The sequence below is a fragment of the Felis catus genome, chromosome A2, assembly GCF_018350175.1.
Source record: "Felis catus isolate Fca126 chromosome A2, F.catus_Fca126_mat1.0, whole genome shotgun sequence".
Lineage (NCBI taxonomy): Eukaryota > Metazoa > Chordata > Mammalia > Carnivora > Felidae > Felis > Felis catus.
The window spans coordinates 89345188-89367512 of NC_058369.1; the positions used below are offsets into that span (position 1 = coordinate 89345188).

Consider the following 22325-nt stretch of genomic DNA (forward strand, 5'->3'; position numbering starts at 1 on the left):
AAGGTGGGTGGGGCGTGGGAAGGAGAGCCTGCCCTGGGGTCCACATTGTCTAGGCAATACGTATCTGGAGATGGAGAAGTGCCCTTAACCTAGTGGCCATTCTTGTTGGCATGTACCCCAGGCTCTGTTTGGCAATATCTAATAGAATATTTCTGATGAAGGCAATGCTCTGTATCTTGTTGTCCATTATGGTGCTCTGTCTCTGTCTCTCTCTCAAAAATAAATAAAACATTAAAAATAAATAATAATAAATAAATAAAATGGCTACAAAGACCTTTCATGAACTTAATTGTTTTTCATATTCTTTAAGCAATTTATTCTGCCTAATTATGATGCCACTTAAGAAGTTTAGATCCTTTATACTTGGTAAGTTATGACATTCTTTGACATATAGAATTATTTTAAATAGTTAATTTAAATTATTTTCTGCATCAAAAAAAAACCACAATTAAACGCAGCTGTATTTTATCCAAATATTTTTACAAGTATTTTTTTCTTACATTAAAATTGTTACTTTATTAGAAAGTGAATTTTGAAATTCATACCAGCTTATAAAACATGCTGAATCCAACTTCATTATTAACACTCTATGATTATATACAATAACATAGCAAAATTTTGTCTGATATGTAACAGGAGTTCAAAAGTAATTTTTAGTTTACAATAATCCAGAAAACAGGAAAGCAATATCTCCTAACTGAAAGCACAACAAAATTAGTTATTATGTTAATATTCAATTAGGTCTGGGTAAATTAAAAAGACAAAACTTTGAGTTACATTTTAAATCATTCCAGATCTGTAATCATGCCAAGCATTATTTATAACACTTTTCAAAATTGCTGTATTTATAGCATACCAAAGATTTGAAGTTGTTTCTCCCATAGATTCAGAGTTACTGAACCTCTTAGAACATTTTAATATATCTGCTAACTCTAAGATGGAATATTAAAAGCACATATTGGGGCACCTGGGTGGCTCAGCTGGTTAAGCGTCGGACTGAGTTTGAGCCCCATGTCAGGTTCTGGGCTGACACCTCAGAACCCGGACCCTGCTTTCGGATTCTGTGTCTCCCTCTCCCTCAGCACCCCCACCTCACTCGTGTTCTGTCTCTCTCTGTCTCTCTCTCTCTCTCCCTCTCTCTTAAAAATAAACATGAAAAAAAGCACATATTAAAAAGTCTTCCATATTCAATAATTGTCCCCATATATATTTGTATAAGTATTCAATATTTCTATACCATGAGCTTTACTGTCCTCAAAATGCATATATCAACTCATGTTAATTAGAAACTAATAAAGCTAAAGAGAAATGATGATGTATTACATAATACCAAATACCATTACTGCAAAATGATTAATATTGTTTTATAATTAATACAAATTTTAACTTTCTTTGTATCTTCATATGAAGATATTACCCTTTTTTTCTTTTTTTTAAATTACTTTTTATTTGTTTATTTAGACACAGAGACAGTGCAAATTCAGAAGGGGCATAGAGGGCGACAGAGAATCCCAAGCAGTCTCCGTACTATCAGCATGGAGTCCGATGTGGGTCTGCAACTCACAAAACTGTGAGATCATAATATGAGCCGAAACCAAGAGTGGGATGCTTAACTGACTAAATCACCCAGGTGTCCCAAAGATATTATATTTTTAGGTTATGACTCTATAATTTCTTCAGAAACAATGTTAGATATACTAGATATGCAGTATAGAAACACAGTGTGAACTTTGTTAAAGAGCCCTGGGTAAAGCTAAATTAATCTCTTGTTACCTATATTCTCTTAATACATAGAAGACAGTAGTTCCTGGACTCACACACATTTGTATTTAAAAAGTAACATACAATTATCCGGCACATGAGCAGTAGGTCTGAGAAAAGAATGAACAGAGAGCTGCCATATTGAGACTGATAAATTTCAACTTTTTTATCAGGCGGCCCCAAATTTCTAAACACCCTCTGGTCTTTCTTGTGTAAACATATTTTGTGGGTTTTTTTTTTTTTTTTTTGCCTAATTACATTTTTGAAGGCTGTTCTATATATTTGGCTCTCCAGTTTTCCCTTCCAACCTCAGCATCATCCCCTCTAGTTTCCTGTTTACTAATACCACTGTCTCTTTTCTGTCCTTTTTTTTTTTTTAATTTACATGTAACATTGTAGAAACTTAAAACCAGTTTCTGAGCCGTGTTTAATTTCAACTTTACACCCTCAGCTATATCTGAAGAACTGATTTAAATGGCCATCCCAAACCTTTCTGACTCATTTAGGGTAAGCAAGAAATTCCTCAGTTTAAGCCTACAGCTGTAGATGGACATTTCTCCACTTTCATTTTTTACATATTTCTCTCCTAGAGAGAATGTCATACCTACATGACCACTGAAGTTTCACTAAAAAATGACACTAGCACTGTAATGTGGATACTTAAATGCACAATTCACTTTAGGTAATCTCTCAAAATGCTTAATAATTAAATTCATTTATTTTTATCATGTGTTACAGCAAATGAGAGGAAATTCTTGAGTATACCAGAGGTGACACAGAGAAAGAAATCAGGTGTTGGTGTGCAATGGTTTAGGTTGTAATCCCTGCTTTGCTATTTATCATCTTTATGCCCGAAGAGAATTCACTCAATTTCTCTAAATCCAGTTTCCTCATCTATATAACTGGATTATCAGTACCTGTCAAATATGACTGTTGCAAAAATAAAATGAGATAATGTAAGAAAAGCACTAGTACCTTGTCAGGCATATAGCTAGCTCTCAAAAAAATGTTAGCATAAAGCTCTTCCATTTTTTCTTAAATTAAAAAAAAATGTAATCTTTATTTATTTTGAGAGAGAGACATAGAGTGAACAGGGGAGGGACAGAGAGAGAGGGAGACACAGAATCCGAAGCAAGCTCCAGGCTCCAAGCTGTTAGCACAGAGCTTGACATGGGGCTCGAACTCACAAACCGCGAGATCATGACCTGAGCCGAAATCGGACGCTCAACCAACCTGGCCATCCAGGATCCCCAAGCTTCCAATTTGTAGGGTCATATGCACTGCCAAAACAAAATCCTATCTGAAAGAACACACTTACTTGCTTTATTGGATATGGAAATTGTTAGAAAATAAAAATAAAGCAAAGTAAAAAAGAAATATTTTTATTTGAGAACATTCAAGTTGGAGTTACCAAATGTGTTTGCAGAAAAAGTCTATAGAGGAAGTCTTAGAAGTGAGATTAATATTTACAAACAGTTTTGACAGTAAGCCAATCTAAAGTTATCTCTAAAAGCTTATTTGGATATTGTAAGAGCCAAAAGAGTTTATATACAGAAAGAACATAGCCTTAATTATAACTGCTGCACTTTTTCAGAGTATTCAAAACACTGAAATGTTATAGTACAGTAAAATCACAGTTTAAAAACCTTTTCAAACAATATTTAAGTCATTCTCTACATCTCTCACAAGATTTGTATTTGTACCTTCCAGAGCAAGTGTAATTTCCATCTATGGACACTTGTACTTTTCTAAGTCACATGAAGGCAAAGACATCAATCACATTCACCCCTGTATCCCCAAAGCCTAGCACAGTGCCTCACAGAGAGTAGGAGATACGTACATATTTGTTAAACAATTGAAAGAAGCAGTCAATCTCCTCTTTCCTTTATCAATCCACTTCTAAGACATATGGTGATAAGCAGCTAAAATTTCTATATATCATCCCTGTGTGTGATATCATGAAAACTCAAAGAACTTGGGTAGTGTCAGGAATCCCAGAATCATATGGGAACTTTTGGACTAAACTAGAATGACCCATGGCTGCTACAGAGATTCATATCCAAAAAAAAAAAAAAAAAAAAAAAAAGGAGGAATGACTGAGTGAGTCAGAAACATTATTGGATTCTTGGTTTCTGGATATGTTTTTTTTGAGAGTTTTCAGAATCACATTTTTTCTCTAACCTTCCCTGAAAATGTTACAGAAAACCCTTTTATGCAGAGAAAGGCCATGGAATGTGAAGAGTTTGAAGTTTTGAGTCAGGTAAGCTTAGGTATGAATTCCAGTTTTACCACTTTCTGGTCAAGATTTTCTTTGAAATGTAGGAAATGATGTCACCTTGTTATGTTATTCAATTTGAAATAATATATATTAAAATCTCTATCCACACACTATGTGTAAATATTAACCATGAGAATTATTCTTTATGACAGATTAAGATAGTCCCAGTCCCTCACTTGAGTCTGGTCTGTCAATGAACCCTGTTGGTACCTATGAATTGGAAGTAAGCAAATGCTTGTTAACCATTTGGAAAATTCTAACTTTCATCTCCCTCCCCCATCCATGGTCTCAGTGGAGAAACTTTTATAATAAGAAAATAATATTTTATCTTTTAAAATTTTTTTAAGTTTATTTATTTTGAGAGAGTGAGCAAGTGCACAAGCAAGGTAGGGGCAAAGAGAGAATTCCAAGTAGATTCCGCACTGTGAGTGTGGAGTCCAATGCGGAGCTTGAGCTCACAAACCGTGAGATCACAACCTAAGCCAAAATCAAGAAATGGACACAACAAACTGAGCCACCCAAGTGCCCCAAGAAAATGATATTTTAATGTGATTCTTTCTTTACTATCACCTTTATACTTCTTATTTCTATCTTTCTGTCCATTATTAAGCTTTATCCAGAAGACAAAGCATAAAATTGAACATAGGTAGAAATTAAGCACATATCAAGAATGATCTATTAAGCATTCATCCTGTCTTGACAATTTCCGCATTCCTAGAACATTCACAGCGTAACCTTTTCCAACTAAATGTACATCCAGATTAAAAGAAGATGGGAGAGAAGTGTCTAAGTGCTAAAATATGCAAACCACTTAGAAAAAAAAGGAGAGAGGTAAAGATTATTGCTGTCTTAGGCAAGAAAGAATGTGAAGTTCAATTACAATATCACATGCATGTGTCTTTTGGAATGTCAAAGAATAGCAAAGAATTCTTGATTCTAAAACAAAGAGAAAAGATACCTTCGTATACTTGGCATTTCAAAAAATCAGTTTTTCAGACATCTTTTCAATAAAACTATTGTATTACTTCAAAAAAATTAAGACTTTTTTCTAAGTTACCTTGTGTACTATTTTACTTATTCACTCAGAAAGGGTTGGCTGACAGGGACTATTAAACATCAGTATTAAGTAGTCATACAACTTTGATTTTTCAAATATTATATTTGATTCATTTAAAAAGAGGTTAGAGTGGGAGAGAGCCAAAGCATAAGAGACTGTTAAAAACTGAGAACAAACTGAGGGTTGATGGGGGGTGGGAGGGAGGAGAGGATGGGTGATGGGTATTGAGGAGGGCACCTTTTGGGATGAGCACTGGGTGTTGTATGGAAACCAATTTGTCAATAAATTTCATATAAAAAAATAAATTAATTAATTAATTAAAAAAAAGAAGCATATATATCACCTACGTAATGCAAATTTGTAAATTCATATACTTCAGGAAAAATTATTACCATCTATAAATGGTATTTTAAGACTAAGCCTATAGAAATTGCATTTTGAATTGGTCTATAATATCCTTTTAATTCAAATACTATTTAAAGGGTAAAGTCATTACCATCAGAAGGTAAACTATGCCTTAATGCTGCTAAAAATAAATTTAAATCAACGAGGAGAAGACATTTTCAGTATTTTGCTATTTACAGATTTCTGTCACATAACTTCAACTACTAAAATTTGACTTTTAAAATATATGTCAGCTTCTCTGGTTATTATTTTATAAAGGATATAGAGAACATGAACAAGGATGAATCATGTTACAGCAAAAAGAGCACTGAGTTAAGGGCCGAAAGACCCGACAAAAGTCCTGGCTTTATCTCATTCGACACATCTTGTCTTTAGGAATTTAATCAATCACTCAATAATTCTCTTATGTAAAGTTACTATGTTGACATGTCACTGACCTAACATGGATATCATGTAGTTCTTATAAAGTGCATATAAATATTTGAAAAATAGTTAGCAGACCACATACATAGACCTAAGCATTTCTTTAAGGGATTAAATTTTTCAACTTAATTTCAGAAAGCCTGCTTAAGATCTATTCTAACTTTTTTCTTTACCAAATAGACAACACACACACACACACACACACACACACACACACACACACACCCCAGAGGGAAAGGTGAGGAAATATCTATCTGTCCTTTAATTACCAAACAACGTTGTCATCTGCGTCAGTGATGCCATTTAATCATATACATGTTATCTTATCTCTAGGATTAATTTTTCCACTCCATTTTTAAGGCCACTAATGGAGCCTGAGTTGCTACGACTGTATTCCTGAGTTACTACAATTGGTATTCTGGACTCTGACTGTAGACTTCAACCCAGGGAGTGCCTGATGTTTCCAGATTTGTTTTCTTAAAGTGTTTGCTTTCAAAATGCCATTTCCAATTTAAAATATAAACTCCCTAGTTTGGCATGCCAGTTCCTTCTTTACATAAATCTCTGTTCCTCAATGTGCACTCCCTGTTCCAGGCAAGATGGTCCACGAACACATGCCATCCAAGTCATGTTCATTTCCTTCTCCTGTGCATGATGTCCTGCCCTCCCAAATCCAATCTCATCCAAAAAGCATTTCTGGATAAATTCCAGGTCAAAACATTCACTCCCTATCAGGATCACTACGGTATAGTTTTCTCTACCACATTAATTTACAGGCAAGTTATCTTGTATATGGTTTGAATTGTGCACACCTCTTATCTCTCCAAAAATGCTGCAAGATGCTTAAACATAGAAAATGTATGTATTTTTTAATCTACCTCAAACAGCTCCTAGGACCTGATGAGGCTCAAAGTAGAAGCCCCATAAATGTTATTAGAGAGATAAGACATCAATCAATTATAAAGGGAAAACATAATAAAAATATCTTCTCTTCTGGCCTATTAAACACTAAATGAATTTTGGGGATAGAAACCTCTGTAAATTTTCTAACAGAAAAGATATCCTTTAAGAACCTGAAATCACATGGAAACTTGTGACTGGGACAAAATAGATCAATTACTATCAGGTATGGGAGAGATAGGTAACGCTTTATTATTTTTTTAATGTTTATTATTTTTGAGACACACACACACACACACACACACACACACACACACACGGAGAGAGCGCGAGTGGGGGAGGGGCAGAGAAAGAGGGAGACACAGAATCCAAAGCAGGCTCCAGGCTCTGGGCTGTCAGCACAGAGCCCAATGCGGAACTCGAACTCAACGAACTGTGAGCTGAAGTTGGAAGCTTAACCAACTGAGCCACCCAGGCGCCCCAAGACTATGTTACATTAAGAAAATAAAACACTGAGGTGTGAGTGGAGAAACACCACACTGTTTCTCAGCTGTCTGGGTATGGTTACACCATTATTCACTCTAGGTCTGACAGTATCCATTTTTTTTGAGTTGTTTACCCACCCACTGGATGATTTTATTTTAAAACAAATTCTCATGTAAACTGGTTTATCCAAAAGTCTTCCAATGGGTTTATAATTCAGGCTAAAATAATCACATTTTAGGTAATATATCCAAAGTCATGGTAATGATGTACAAGTATATCCACATAACTTCTGTGATGTTTAGTAAGGTGTGATTCGATGGAAAATCTATAATGAAATCATACCAAAAGATGCAAATTAGCTTGTCAATTTGCAAATGGTGTTTTCCTGGACAAACGGTATCTGTTTGCTTTTTTTTTTTAAAACACAATCTCTCTCTTATGACAGGAATGGGCATATGGGTATGGCAGGAACTACTAACTGTTCTCAGTATACACACCCCTATTTCAAATTAGGAATGCAAATGTACCAGCCCTGAATTTGAGCAGGGCACATGGTAGAAGTTGCATTTCACATCCTTTCTCACAGCTGGTGAGAGACGGTCAATAAACTTTCACTAATTCAAAGTGATGTATATAATGCCCTTGACATTGCTTTTATTTTTTTTTTAATTTTTTTTTCAACGTTTTTATTTTTATTTTTGGGACAGAGAGAGACAGAGCATGAATGCGGGAGGGGCAGAGAGAGAGGGAGACACAGAATCGGAAACAGGCTCCAGGCTCTGAGCCATCAGCCCAGAGCCTGACGCGGGGCTTGAACTCACAGACCGCGAGATCGTGACCTGGCTGAAGTCGGACGCTTAACCGACTGCGCCACCCAGGCGCCCCTTGACATTGCTTTTAAATAAATTGCTTGCTTCCATTCCCTTTCATGCTCTATTGTAACAGGCGAGAATGTGGACAAGGTGCTTGTAAGCCAACTGTGGTCACACTGCAGCTGAGGGCAACACTCTGAGGAACTCAGGGCAAGAAGACAGAATCTGAGAGCAGAACAGAGCCACTTACCCTATATCTGTCCTTCTGCACAACAGAGAAACACACTACCATCTCGTTTGAACACTGTATTGGGTTTTGTTTTCATTTTTGTTTTCTGTAGCAGGAAAACAATGCGTGTTCATTTTATTAATAGTTTTTAAAAGCCAGTTTTAAGGACAGCTTTAAAACCCATAGATACAAAATCTTTGCTGGGTTTTGTACCCTCCATTACTTAAAATACATTTCATAATAAAATTATTTTAAAACAACATAAATGTAGAATGACATCTGCCCTAAAATGATCAGCAAATAACGTTTTAATATTTCTGTCATGTGATCAGAAAGTAAGAATTAGCCAATTAGATTCTCTTTCATCTTTGTAAAATATCATCTCTCTCAGACAAACAGTTCAGCAGTACTTATTCCATAGTCTTCTATGTTTGTGTCTTTCTTTCAGCATGGAAATGCAATTGCTACTTTATTCGTTTTTGCTATGGAATGTCACAGGCATGTTCTCTAACAGCAACTACAAAAAGAACACTACTGCTGAAATACTAGTTAATAAATGTGGATCAAAAGTCTGAAATGATAATCAACTTGGAATTGATTACAAGTTAAAAAAGAAAGAAAGGGAAAATATAAAACATGACCTCATTTTATGGCTGACAGTGTATGTGTCACTGTAAGCATGATAAGTGCAACCTAACCCTACTCAGTAAAAAGAACATCGTGGAAATATTTTATAAGCTAACCTTGGAAAACACTATTCATGTTCATAAAAATATAGGAGGCACAATAACTAAGCATGTCCTGTACCTAAATATCACAATAGCTATAATACCTTTCATTTATTTAAACACATAAAATTATGTTAGAATTCCTAGATAATATATAATGAATATATAGTAAATATATAGACTCATAAGCATTTAACACTGAATTATATGGGAAACTAATATCAGACCAGATAGTAACACTAACACTCTGTTTTCTTGGCTTGTTTGGTTTTTAAAATGTTTATTTATTTACTTAGAGAGAGAGAGAGAATGAGCAGAAGACAGGTAGAGAGAGGGAGAAAGAGAATCCCAAGCAGGTTCCACACTGTTGATGCAGAGCCCAATGTGTAGCTCGATCCCATGAAGTGTGAGATCATGACCTGAGCCAAAATCAAGAGTCGTACGCTTACCCGACTGAGCCACCCAGATGCCCCAACACTCACTCTTTGAATATCCCATTACTTCAAAACATATTTAGTGTAACCAGCATAGTCCTCACACAAAGGGAAAACCTAAGAAATTTCATTTTTAGCCTCTTAGAATTTTTCATTCTTTTCAATATCAACTATAACTGTCAAACATCTTTTTGTAACAATAGAATGGTCTTTAATTGAAAACATCATATTATCAACAAACATTTGACTACCAATCTGAAGAAAGCAGTATCATCATGGACTCCTGACATTAATTCGAGGCCAGATGCTGCCACCAGCAAGCTTTTTCTCCTTAGATAACTAATGTGATCTTGCTATGGTCTGAATATTTGTCCCCCCCTCTCAAAATTCATATGTTGAAATCTGAAATCCCCAAAGGCCATGGGATCAGTGGGTGGGGTTTGGGAAGGTACTTAAGTCATAAGGATGGAACCCTCATAAATAGAATGAGTGTCTTTAAAAAAGGGGCTCCGGAGAGATCCCGAGCCCCTTCCATCACATGAGGACACAAAGAGAAGGTGCCAACCATAAATCAGAAAAACAGCCATCACTAACAGGTGACCATGCTGGAGCCTTGCTGTTGGACTTCCAGCCTCCAGAATTGTGAGCAATTAGTTTTTCTTTATAAATGACCCAGTTAGTGGTATTTTGTTACAGCAATCTAAACAGACAAAGACTGACCTCTCTAGGTTTTAATGTCCTTTTCTTTAAACTAAGGAAGCTAGAACCATAGGAACACTAGGGTCTCTTCTAAGTCTAAAATCCTAGTGTGGCAGATCTTGTCCTGTTGCAGGGTCTCCCATTTCCCCAAATTAAAAAGCTGTACAGACTGCCTGAAAGAAAAGTTTACTGGTAACAAGAGTGCTAACCTTTACGTATAGATTCTGCCCCTTATCATGACACTTACTAAGTGTCGTGTTGAATATCATTTTGTCAAAATGTCTGAGTGATTTAAAAATCCAGGTTTACTCAAGAGAAACAAAGTATATCGCAGACACAGCAAATGAAGACCTCCAAAACAGGTAGGAACAAAAGCCAGGGATAAGTTTCAATAAGCATGCATAAAATAAAAAAAACTGCTTTTCAAATAAACCAAATTTCGTTAAGCTTTGAAAAATGGAAACATTTTACATTGCCAATGTTTTAAACTTAGAGCTACAACAATATGATATTGAAGTAACAAAATACCTATCCTGTTTGTGTTTTGACATTATTTTTGTTTTTCTTGCAAAAAAAGCCTACAGGATGAAGAGTTAAAATACAGTAATACATTTTTATAATAATCATTATTTTTTTTGAGAGAGACACAGAGTGTGAGAAGGGGAGGGGCAGAGAGAGAGGAAGACACAGAATCTGAAGCAGGCTCTAGGCTCTGAGCTGTCAGCACGGAGCCCAACATGGGGCTTGAACCCACGAACTGCAGGATCATGATCTGAGCCGAAGTCGGACATTTAACCAAATGAGCCATCCAGGTGCCCCAATTTTTAAAATTATTATTGTCAGAATAATCTCTAATTATATTTGAAATGGTTTGACATTTGTAGCGAAGAAAATGAAGGGACATCTCTAAATAGCGAGATAGGCTTTGGTTGAAAGGAACATATTATATAAAAAAGTGTTAAAAATATTGTAATAAATGTATTTGTGGCAATGACAATACACCTACATGTTTTAACCCAAATTTGTAAGTGAAATGTACAACAGAACTTAGTAATATACCCTGGTCAATTATTAGAAACACTGGAAAATCATATGCTTAAATATGGTGTATCTCTATTAGAAGATATGAAGGAATTCTAGAAAGAGAAACATAAATAAAATGATTAACCTAAGTAATTAAAGTTTTATTCTTTAAATAGTTAGCCATGATATTTAACATCAGATTTATCATTTTTGTCAATCTGAGAAACTATTAGTGATCAGAACTAGATTTTAAAAGGGATTTTATTTGGGGCGCCTGCGTGGCTCAGTCAGTTAAGCATCTGACTCTTGATTTTGGCTCAGGTCATGACCTCACGGTTTGCTGGACTGAGATCTGCATGGGGCTCAGCTCTGTCAGCATGAGGCCTGCTTGGATTCCCTCTCTCCCTCTGTCTCTCTCTGTCTCTTTCTCTCCTCCTCCCTCACTGTCCCCCCCCCCTCTCAAAATAAGCAAGTAAACTTTAAAAAATAAAAATAGGGACACCTGGGTAGCTTAGTTGGTTAGCTGTCCGACTTCCGCTCAGGTCATGATCTTGCAGTTTGTGAGTTTGAGCCCCCTGTTGGACTCTGTGCTGACAGCTCAGAGCCTGGAGCCTGCTTCAGATTCTGTGTCTCCCTCTCTCTCTGCCTCTCCCCCGCTTGCACTCTGTCTCTCTCTCAAAAAAAAATAAAAAACATTAAAAAAAAGTTGAAAAAGTAAATAAATAAAAATAAAATGGACTGTATTTATCACTTATACTATTGGGATAAGTACCTTATTCTCATATTATCATAAATAGCAATGCAGTAGTAACATTATCACACTGAACACATTAATGCCTTCATGATAACTTATTTGGCTACATGTAAGGAAAGAGAAGTCAAGAAGGGCTTAGACAATGCAAAATACATCTAAGAATTTCGACATTAATTTACGTTCAGATAAATGATTCTTTGGGATTTCACATTAATAAAGAACTTACTTTGTAGCCATTATTATTTAACTGACTTTCAGAAATAACATATTACATTCTTTAATAAAGTATTCAAAAGAACATACAATAGTTTGCTATTTATAATTCATCCTTGGGGAAAACCTATTGAACAATAATATGAGTAAAGCTAATCCCAAAACCTGCATTTAATGAAGAGCTGTCATAAGCTTTGTATGCACAGCTAACTAAGGTATGTGTTCTATGGTCCATAAGTTTGAAACGTAGGTTAAGTAATATGTTTTGTTGGAAAGAAGGAAAAAGGAGAATTAAGGAATGTTTTTGATGATGGTAATGATGATAGTTTTAAATTCACTCAATTATGATTTATAAAGCATTTACAATGTGATAGAGATTCTTCTAGGTGTTGGGGATAAAACACAGAAACAAACAGGTAAGTTCCCACTCCCAGTGGAGCTTACTCTGTATTAAGCAGGGGTACAGGGAGGCACATAGTAGTCAAAAGACATATCGCAGAGATCATGACAAGTGCTATAGACAAAAGAATTGTGAAAAAGAAAAGCATAGGGAATGCCACTGGGGTTGGGGTTTGCAATTATAAAGAAAGGTCTCAGTGAAAAGTTAAATTGGAGCAAAGATCTGGGGAAGGTCAAAATTCAGTGAATGAAACATTCAGAGTTTTAGCTGTGGAGGTGGTAAAAAGCGATGGTCAGACGCTGCACGTGTTGTGAAGATGGAGTCAATACCATCATCAAGTCATTCATCAAGAGACTAGCTGTGGGATGTGGGAGAGAAATGCTCAAGGGGAGGTTTGCAGGAAGATCACAATTGGGGTGTTGGAGATATTAAATTTGAGTACTGGACGTGCACGTGGCAACCCCTAGAAGGCAGTTGAATTCAAGTCCACAGGGTAAGGGTAGCAGTCAGGGATAGACGCTCCGTGCACAGCCCAGGGCAGAGTTCGATCTCACGACTGTGGGATTGTGACCTGAGCTGAAGTCGGACGCTTAACTGACTGAGCCACACAGGTGCCCCAAAACAAGTTTTTACAGAACACAGCAAAGAGCTGTGTTTCCTTTTGAAATCCAAATTAGAGTGAAAATATAATCAGTGTACTCATATTCAATCAGTCTGGAGATGAGTGACCACTACTTGTCATTCTTCAAGAGTTACATGTTGTCTGAACGTGAGAACTAATTAAGGTAAGTGGCATTACAGGATGCCATATATCATACAAAGGGCTAAAGTAAACTCATAGCATCAATGGAAATGAAGGGATATGTCTTACTGTTCCAATGTGTGCGAGATCACTTATGGTGAGAAAAAGAACTTGAGACATTCTTCATCATGACATTACTTTCAATTATCAGCACAGAGTTTGGTTCAACTCTCCTATTACAACTAAGTTGTCACTTTATTTCCTCACTCTGTCATATATCACTTATTTTTGTAGAACCAACGGTCTAAAACTTACAAGACACGAACATATTACTAACAGTTTCTGATTACCACAGAGTCCTTCTTAGCAGCCAGATCTACAGAATCCAAGTTTCAAGAAGTTTTCCTGGATTAATAGCCTGGTGCCGAATGAATGAGTACAAAATATGAGCAGGGATGGGATGGAGGCGAGTTTGAAAAACACTCTCATTTAGAGCAATGTTTTGGTTTTGTTACATAAAAATAGCAAAATTCCAAATACATTTAGAATTCTCAAAAGAAGAAAGCAATCTGCTTTAATCTATTTCTTGTTGTACAGAAAGAAACTTGATATTTCTTCACAAAGTCTGAGCGCTGTTCTTGCACCAACTAGCTTTGCTGCCAAGAAAAACCAATTTTATATCATTAAAACAACCTAGGGGATTCTACACCACAAAACAAAGACATAACCCCCAGCACCGATTAAAGTTGTAGGGTTCTTTATACATTCTCTCACAATGTACAATATCTTAATGTAAAATTCAAGGTCAATTTTACTGCTGCTCATTTTATTAACAATAGGTTGTGGTGATTACAAAAGTAGTGTTTTTGCTTTCTACACCATGAAACCACAGATAAGCAAAAAGAAGAAAATAAAAACATCATACCCTTAGTCACACTCCACTTAGGGAATGTCACCATTAAAATCTTGCTTATCTTCCCATATTTTTTCTGTTCGTATACTTAACTATACTTTATCACAATGAGATTGCATCAAATGTTTTATTTTATCACTTACTTACATGTGAATTATCTTCATTTTGTCTGCCAGTAACTTTTTATTCTACCCACTCCATATTAAAATGTTCAGGATTGTCTTCGAACTATTCTTTAGATCCAGTTTGTCCAACTTAAGATCCAATTTAGTGGGACACTGTAACTAGTCGTTGTATGTGTGTCATTTTTCAGTCTAGCACAGAAGTCACCTCCCTTTTCTCTTTTCATGCCATTAACTTATTGATGCGAGTTAGGTTCAAGTTATCTTTCGAAAAATGCTTTAACCTGTTCATGAATTTTCATGTTATCGAGAGTCAGTAAGTTATTTGAAAGCCATGTGTGAACCAACGGCACAGGATGCCTATTTATCAAAGCTTTTGATGGAATCCCGAGAAAATTAATCACCGTGCTATCAGGGATACTGTGCTAATTTTTAAAAGATTGAATGTCTCTTGATCTTTCTCCACCGGGTGAAGGACCTGGCGCATGCCTCCCTGACAGAGCTGTACCGCTCTTAATGAATGAGTATGAAAGTTTCTGAGGACAGAGTCTTAACTGTTACTTAAATGCACCTTCCTTGTGGTCTGTACAAAGCCATTTCCCCCATGTACTCTTTCACCCATCGGAGGGAAATCTAAATAAGAGCGTATTCCTGTTGGGCTGAGTAGTACCAGTTTACCTAAATTAATGTTTATTTAGTATTAATAATGTTTTCTATAGAGAGAAGCTGGGCTCTGTTTTCTCAAGGTTTTTGCCAAGTCTCATAAATCTGGGAAAAAGCAGTCAGTGTAACCTCTCCTAATAACCAAAGTGGCCACACACAGAATAAACAAGGGCCTAGTTTATAAAGTCGTCACTGAGAGACCCTATTGGAGTAAATTTGGATTTCTCAGTATTAATTTATGATGTGTGCAATGCACTTTGCACTCAAAAAAAAAAAGAGAATAGGAAAAGAGTTTAAAAAAGGCATTTAAACGGAGCTTTAATACATTAATGCACTATTTAAATTTAACAACCACCCTACCCTCCAAAAAAAGAAAAGAGAAAGAATGTGTTTCTGTCAATTACAGGAGGTTGGCCATGCATCTGAGTTGATCTGATTGGGTAAGAATTTCTGAACTTGATATACAACATCAGTTTAAAAAGACATTTTGCTAAGTATTTCTCCCCCAAGTTTTTTTTTTAAATTTTTTTTAACATTTATTCATTTTTGAGAGAGACAGAGTGTGAGCGGAGGAGGGGCAGACAGAGAGAGAGAGAGAGAGATGCAGAATCCGAAGCAGGCTTCATGAAGGCTCTGCGCTGTCAGCACAGAGCCTAATGCAGGGCTCTAACTCACCAACTGTGAGATCATGACCTGAGCCAAAGTGGGGCGCTTAACAGACTGAGCCACCCAGGCGCCCCTCCCCCAAGTTTTAAATAATTCAATTGCATACTTAAAATTTGAGATGTCATTTCTTTACCAATATAGACTTTTGAACCAAAAATGCCTAGTGAGGGGCGCCTGGTGGCTCAGTCGGTTAAGAGTCTGACTCTTGATAGCAGCTCAGGTCATATTCTCAGGGTTCCTGAGACTGAGCCCCACATCCAGCTCTGGGCTGGGCTCTGCGCTGACAGCGCATTCTCTCTCTCCCCTTCTCTCTGCCCCTCCCCCATTGCTCGTGTTCACTCGTGCTTGCTGTATCTCAAAATAAATAATATAAACATTAAGAAAAAATTTTAAATGCCTAGTGAAATGTTGAGAAAGTGCTTAGTTGTATCTACAATTTCAGTATCAGCTACAGTTAATTCCATATGTATTTTATTGCCTTAAAAGTCCCAATTTATTTCTCTAGGCACGAAATTACAACCTTATTTAAAACTCCATAATAAAAACTTTCTGAAGATGTTATAATTTATCTATAAAAGACATAGACCACATCAGGGAAATAAGGAATCTAACTATCTCATGGTGGTCCTATTTTTTTGTAATAGTTCTCCATGGTAATACAGCATTTTCCTCACTTTGCATTCATCATGGATGTCAGAGAGCAGGATGTAGACAAGTTTTAGAAAGAAGAATAAAGGCTTTTGGTATTTGTTTGGTTTCAGAGATCCCAGGAAGAAGTTCTTCATAAGAAAGGAAAGAGGGATGGCATTCTTAGTGTCTGAAAATCCTGTCAATGTTTTCTTTAATTTTATGGCTCCTTTTGTTCTCACTAGAAAGATTCCCAGACAAGCAATATGATGTGAATGTAATAACCTTTTCTCTTTTTTGGCTGAGTGATGGCTTCTCAAAATAAATATAACCCATCTTATACATATTTTTTTTCCTGAATATTTCTCTCTTGAACCATACCCAGGAATTGAAAGGACTTTCTCTATGAAATGCCAAATGCCAAATGCCAAGACATCACCCACTTAATTCGGAAAAGTAAAGTCAAGAGCAAGTCTACTTCAAGACAATTTGCTAAATTTTTCAAAAAGACACCTTGCTGGCAACGTGGAGTACTGAAAATACAATTCATAGAAAAGAACTTCCGTAAAAGGGACAGGAAATTACCAGGAGTCAATCTTCTCACTGAACAAGATAATAGAGTGTGTTTAATAACTACCACCACAAAAAAATTTGTTAGGGAGAAGGCCCTAAATTGGGGGGGGGATTGTAATATATTTGCAAATATACAGTATTTTTTTAATGTTTATTTATTTTTGAAAGAGACAGAGAGAGCTTGTATGAGTGGAAAGGAGAGAAAGAGAGGGAATCCCAAGCAGACTCTGAGCTGTCAGCATGGAGCCTAATGGGGGCTTGAATTCATGAAGGTGAGATCATGACCTGAGCCAAAATCAAGAGTCATCCTTAACCAACTGAGCCATCCAGGTGCCCCAAGAAGTTACTTTTAATGACTAGAATATAAAACTTTGAGAGACTGAAAACACATCAAGAAGCAGCACTTGGTAAACTTAGGGGTGCCTGGGTGGCTTAGTCGGTTAAGTATCTGACTCTTAATTTTGGCTCAGATCATGATCTCAGGGTCATGAGATTGAGCCCTGTGCCAGGCTCCATGCTGAGAGTGGAGCCTGCTTGAGATTCTCTCTCTCCCTTTCCCTCTTCCCATCCCCTGCTCACTTTCATGCCCCCCCCCACCCTCTCTCTCAAAACAAAACAACAACAAAAAAAGAATGGTGCACCTGAGTGGCTCTGTTGGTTAAGCCTCTAACTCTTGATTTTGGCTCAGGTCATGATCTCATGGTGCATGAGATCGAGTCCCCTTTCAGGCTCTGCACTGCTGGTATGTAGCCTGCTTGGGATTTTCTCTCCCCCTAGCTCTCTACCCCTCCCCCACTTCTCTAAATAAATAAATAAATAAATAAATAAATAAATAAATAAATAAACAAACTTTTAAAAAAAGGATAATTTAATCTACCTATTTTTATATAGTATTTTATAGTTTTGTTATATACACATACAACATATTTCACATGTTACACTATTTTAAAATCCTTTACTTAATTCTGCATTTAAAATAGTATGTCATGATACTGATACACACAAAAAAAGTAGTTATATTTTCAAAATAAAAGCCCAGCATAGTTGCAGATACTATAGATAGAAGAAATAGAGGAGCAGTGGGCTGCAAGAACCAGTCTTCTCATATATTGACAAATTTATATACGTGGAGAAATATACAGCAAAATCTCCAGATGCTTTTCGTAACACAGTGGCACACTTTTAAAGCAGGCTACCAAAGGATGTTGTGAATCTGTGTGGGTGCTCAGAGGAGTAGCAAATTTAACACGGACAATTCAAGGGAATGGCCTGAGGAATAGAAAGGCCAAAAGAAGACATTTCGATACAGCAATTAAGACGAAGTCAGTGAGCCAGGAAAGTATTCAGTCCTCCGGGGAAGGGCTCATTGTCAATGTTAAGAGGACTTGCTCACAGGCATAGGGTTCTGTCCGTCTTTTTAATGATCCTTATTTCTAACTATCTGTAAACATGTTTCTAACTATAGATCTACTACTAGTTACCCAGCTAAAAAGCAATTCAATACCAATCACAAAATATATATATATATATATATATATATATATATATATATATATGTAATCAATAACAGAGGTTAAAGAAAAAAAAAGGAAAACACTCACATATAGAAACACATACATATACACAGAGAAACATGCATTTATATTTCTGACATTGAGGTGACAGGATCTCATGAAATAGAAAAATCAAATTATTTTTTTCTTCTTGTACCTTATTTTTACATATTATTTCTTTCTCCTAATGTTTTACTTATCTAGATATTGCACATGACCGTATCAGCTAATTTACTACTTTCTGCTCATGTACTTGGATCTGAAATAATCAGAGTCAGGGGTGCCTGGGTGGCTCAGTCCGTTGGGCGATCAACTTCAGCTCAGGTGATGATCCCACTATCTGTAAGTTTGAGCCCCACTGACAGCTCAAAGCGTGGAGGCTGCTTCGGTTTCTGTGTCTCTTTCTCTTTCTGCCCCTCCCCTGCTTTCTCTCTCTCTCTCTCTCTCTCTCTCTCTCTCTCTCTCTCTCTCTCTCTCAAAAGTAAATAAAAACATTTAAAAATTCTTTTGAAATAATCAGAAGCAGTCCTGGACATATAACATAGGTGAAGTGTCCCTCCCATTACCTTCAAAAAGGTTTCCTCCATATGACCAACTCCCTGCTATGTCTCCCTCTAGATTTTAGGACTGTTTCAGCTGAGAGAATTCACAAGGTCCCAGACAAACCAGCCTGCTGGGGACTAGTTGTGGCTTTCATTTCCTCAAACACCTATTATCTAGTAGATGGTAAATGATTTCAACCAGTGAATACAAATTAAACAAATTATCCCTGCTACTAAAGCCCGTTCCTGATTTGTTACCACAGCAAAAGATTATGATGATTTATTCTTTCAAGTTACGGAAACTTTATCGACAAAGTATCTGGTAGGAGATTAGGTTGAAAATGCAAAGGTGGGGAAAAAATTAACTCAAACTTTGATTTCAAAATCATAAGAACTTCAGTGAAGGAACTAGTATCAACATGAGCCTCAGCCCTGTCTGAGATAAGAGCTCTATGCTATAACATTTCCTGTTTTTCTTTTCACTTAAAAAATTGATTTACATTCTTCATGATTCACTTTATTATACCTTGCTGTAATTTTCTGTTCTGAGCCTTCATTTGGGGACACTGATAGCTTTCATGGTTGACTGAGAAGGGAACAAGGATGTAGTTCAAAAATTCTCATATGTGATTTCTTCTAATAATCCAGATAAGATCCACTGAGTTCCTTAGCTGAGGGTAAATACACAATTCTATAAGATGTTTGTTTTTAAAAGGAAACAATGTTTATATAGTTAACTGTGTTACTCAAATAAAAAAAATGAGATAAAGTGGAAAATTAGTTCAAATCCTCTGACTCAGAGCACACTAGGGTTTATGTGCAGTTAAGATATACACGAGAACACAGAAACACTCCTCTCAGTAAAATACATCTCACATGCATTGTTAAAAAAAAGAAAAAAAAGTAGTGCCTCTGAGTGAAAAATGTAATTGGAAGCTTTGAAAAACTTTTAGTCCAACTCTTAAAATGCCACATCAAAATGTTAAATGTCCTAACAGACACTGATGATATTATTTTCTACAAATATGCAAGTAACTCTCGCCTTGAGCCACGATGACGGTACCATGCATAACCACTGTGTATTCTAACTTCAAATTTCCAAAGCCACAGACAATTATATTGTGAATGCTAAGCAATATTCACAATAACTAGGCTGAGAGAACAGGAAAACACCGAGATGAAAGAATAAGATGTGGGAGTTTATAGTTGCTTCCCAGGGCTTTCCATTGGTTTTCACTGTGGCAGAGGCTGTTTGACTTTTCGATTTTAAGATCCAGGGGCTATGATTCATATTAGCATCAAATGGTTTAAATTTATGATTCCAAAACTATGTGCCAAGGCACCCCGGAGCACTACAGTGAACTCCCCCGGGTGCCGTCGGGTATTTGGAAATTTCAAGGTAAACACAACATCTGACATCTGTCAGACACTATGCAAACTACTGCATGAGGTATTTCGCTGTTTTGACATTAGAGAGTGCAACATTCCTTTCAAGGATGTCATAGCTGGGTGAAGCTGGGTTTCCAGAAGGTCATGTGATCAAAAAGCAAGTGCCTCCTCAAAATCCATGTGGAACAGGGAATGAAGTTGGCAGCATTGTTTCCAAGGTTTAAGAAGTTGTGCACATACGCACCCAATATGCGCGCGCGCACACACACACACACATACACACACACTAACAGTTATTTATGAATGAAATAAAAATATTAATTTTAATTTTTGTTTCAATTTAGGTTATCAGGACATAAATAACTTCCTAAGTTGTTTGGCCATAACTAATATGTTATTTGGCTGCAACTATTTACTAAACAGAATTCTTGGTTTTTGTGTGTTGGCCTAGTGGTGCCTTAAAAATATTACTGAGCTGCTAAAGATACCACAAACTGAAAAATTCTGGAAACTTCTAAATGCTTTTCTAGAAAATTAAGAAAATGCAGTGCTTCAAGTAAGATCACCCACCAAATCATTCCTGAAGAAAAATTTGTGTATGCCATATACTAATCAACTTACCACTTGAATCTTGAAGCTTCATTCTGATACCTCCTTTACTCGTCCACATTTTCCAGCTTTTGTTAGACTCACAGCCAAAAGATTATGGTCATTGAAGCTTTTCTATATTGCTGTTTTCTGAGTTTATGTCTGAGTTCACTAGTAGGTAGAAGCCTGGTCTAACAATGTCCTCATTGTAGCACCACAATTAAGCCCTGCTGGAAAGAGTCCAAAGCTGACTTTCTTCACACCGACTTTCCTCAGTGGTAATCGTGTTATTTTGTGTTTCCTGAGAATTCCTTTCATTGTAAAGGTGGGATAAACAAAGTAACATTTCAAAATATGTTTAGGAACATATTTGCTCCTAAAGTTTTAAAAACAATTTAACCCAGTTATAATAAAAAAAAGTTAAATATCACCTTGAACTTTCTTCAAATGATAAACAATATAAATGAAATAGCAATGTTACCTGCAACAAAGAAATACACACACACACACACACACATACACACACACACCCATGGAATTAGAGAGATGATCTGATATTACTGAGAATAAAAAACAAATAAGCTACATAAAAAAGGAAATTGCCACAGAAATCCTGTATAAACATTGAATAGAGGAAATAAATTATCTGTGAAGTTTGTTGATTTTCTCATTCCTTCTTTTCGTCCTGCATAGTCTATCTTCTTTTCTTACTTTGGAAATCTTCAACAAAACCAGGTAAACTTTCCCACATTTATGCATATTGCACTACTAGGCATTTATCCAAGGGATACAGGTGTGCTGTTTTGAAGGGACACATGCACCCCAATATTTATAGCAGCACTATCAACAATAGCCGAAGTATGGAAAGAGCCCAAATGTCCATTGATGGATGAATGGATAAAGAAAATGTGGTATGTATACACAATGGAGTATTACTCAGCAATCAAAAATAATGAAATCTTGCCATTTGCAACTACGTGGATGGAACTGGAGGGTATTATGCTAAGTGAAATGAGTCAGTCAGAAAAAGACAAAAATCATATGACTTCACTCCTATGAGGACTTTAAGAGACAAAACAGGTGAACATAAGGGAAGGGAAACAAAAATAATATAAAAACAGGGAGGGGGACAAAACAGAAGAGACTCATAAATATGGAGAACAAACTGAGGGTTGCTGGAGGGGTTGTGGGAGGCGGCATAGGCTAAATTGGTAAGGGGCATTAAGGAATCTACTCCTGAAATCATTGCTTCACTATATGCTAACTAATTTGGATGTAAATTTAAAAAAAAATAAAAAATAAAGTTATAAAAAAAACAGGTAAACTTCCACACATTTTTGCATAT

General features: G+C 36.3%; 1 protein-coding gene across 6 annotated transcripts in view; it reads right to left on the reverse strand.

Annotated features, from left to right (window-relative positions):
* SEMA3D (semaphorin 3D) overlaps window positions 1-22325 on the reverse strand; it is a 199622-nt gene that overhangs the window by 137017 nt on the left and 40280 nt on the right. Inside the window, exon 1 of one of the 6 annotated variants that reach the window (XM_045052321.1) lies at window positions 8373-8391. The exons of the other annotated variants lie outside the window; for them this stretch is intronic. The gene's annotated coding sequence lies outside the window, so the exon portion shown is untranslated. Of the gene's footprint in view, window positions 1-8372; window positions 8392-22325 lie in introns of those variants that run through there. 6 annotated transcript variants of the gene reach the window in all.